Raw genomic sequence first — 2,260 nt, 5'->3', positions numbered from 1 at the left:
TGGGCTGCTTTCAGGGAACCAAACAGGTGAAAGTCCAATGGAGCAAGATCAGAACTAGAGGGAGGATGCTTTAACACCTCAAAATGAAGTTTTTGCAGAGTGTCAACAGTGTGGACAGATGTGTGTGGATGTGCATTGTTATATTGTTACACAAACTCACAAAACCCTTGGATAGCTGTCCTCTGTATTTAATCCAAAGTGTAGACTTCAGCTTTTTGTTGGGCATCTCACTATAACAAGCACTGTTGATTGTTGAACATTTTATGATAGTGTTCCAATACTGGTCCTTGAGAATCCCAGAAAACTGTAAGCATCAATTTTCCAGCTGATAGTTGACTTTAGAACTTCCTCTTGGTCGGTAATTGAAGATGTTTCCATTTCATACTCTGCAGTTTATTCTCAGCCTTGTAGTGATGAATCCAGTCTCGTCACCAGTAACAATTTTTTAAAAGAAAATTTTACTTTCCTTTGAGTATTGGTCCAAATTTTGTTTGCAGATGTCCAAACACTTCTGTGTATGCTTTTCTGTGAGTCGTTTCAGTACCCATCTGGAATAAACTTTTTGAAATCTAAGTCTGTCATGGATTATTTCATAGACAGAGCCATGACTGATTTGCAAGTGATTTACTGCATTATCCACTGTCACTTATCTATTCTACAGAATCATTTCACGTGCATTACCAATGTTGTCATAAGTCGTGGTTGTGAATGGGTGTTTTAATATTAACTAGAGTATGAATGATTTTTGACTCACCCTTGTAAATGTTTCAGAAACTAGTGGAAGGAAGCCAGATAATAAAGAGAGTAGCTTATGGGTGTCTTTTCTACCATGCTTATTCACAGAATAGGGGGTATTGACCCTTGTAAGAAACTTAGCCACAGATGCAAAGGAAGCCCTCTGTCAACATCTTTAGTTATTGTGAAGTGAGCGCATCTTCACAACTCAGAGGTATATTTGACTGTTCTGTTAAATTCTTTGCTCTCAGGGCCTACCTAGTCCAGAGACTGGAGCACAGTAGGACTTTGATATTTGTCAAATGAATACATGTATGTTCAAGAGCAGCCTTGTTGTTGTTGTTGGATTACATTGAATCAGCCCCTGGCTCATGGTGATCCATGAGTTATAAGAACTGTTCCATATGGTTTTCAATAGCTGTATTTTTTATAGAAGCTATTTTCCAGGACTTTCTTCCACAGAACTACTGTGGGATTGGTGTCTGACCTCCAGCTTCATCAGACGTGAGGAGGAGAATCGTTATCAGAATCAACCCAAGGCTGAGTCCGATTAAGTGGAAATCAGACATTATCTCCAACTTTTCTACCGATTCTGACACTGAGCCTCCCTCCACAGCACTCTCGACTTCTGTGCTGGGCTCAGTGATCCATTACAGTGGCCACAGAGAACTCACAAGCAATTCTCATAATTATGGGGTTTATTAGGGAAGCTAAACAGCTTACAGTTGAGAATCAGAAATGCTCAGGATACAGTTCTTCTGTCAGGACAACCTCTTCTCAGCCATCCCCCTAGGCATGCCTTTATCTGGGCATTGATCTCTCAGCCAAATGGGCCCTTGGCTTCTGCCCTGCTTAGACAAATGCTACAAAGCTCTTTTAGTTCTGCTGATAAATGACCAAAGACACTTTATTACACCAGTAAATCTAAAGCCCCAAAGTGCTCAGTTCTGCAAACCTAGTCTCCCAGAGGAATGCCCAGGAGACACCCTGCCCCACCAGTAAGTCTTCTTAAAGGCACTCAGCTTCATGTGCTGGGTAATGCATCGCTTAGCCTTCGACTTGCCTCCTACTCTCCTATTTCTGTTGTTGGTGCATCTCAGCTGTCACTTTTCTGCCTCTGCTTCTTGCCATTTCTCAGCATTTTTCCTGTCACAGCTGACTGGATTGAGATGATTCAGTGCAGGAATTTCAGGTCTAAAGGACACTCCACTTCTGGTTTTCTTACTTGATGGTCATAAAATCCATCCTCTCCATTTCTGGAATGACACAGGATTGGATTACAGGTTTGCAAGACTGTTGAATCCTTGCATTAGGGGTTTTATGCACCTTAATCTGAATAGTTGGTGTGGCACTGTAGGATAAGCACTGGACTGTTAACCATAAGATGGGTAATTCAAACCCACCAACCACTCCTCAGAAATCCCATAGAGAGTTCCTGTGAGTTGGAACCTACTATATGAAGAATGACAAATTGAAGAAGAATGGCATCACTTTCATTGTTAAAAAGAACATTTCAAGATTTATC

The sequence above is a fragment of the Chrysochloris asiatica genome, unplaced genomic scaffold, assembly GCF_000296735.1.
Source record: "Chrysochloris asiatica unplaced genomic scaffold, ChrAsi1.0 scaffold00072, whole genome shotgun sequence".
NCBI lineage: Eukaryota > Metazoa > Chordata > Mammalia > Afrosoricida > Chrysochloridae > Chrysochloris > Chrysochloris asiatica.
Note: the sequence above shows the minus strand (reverse complement) of the source record.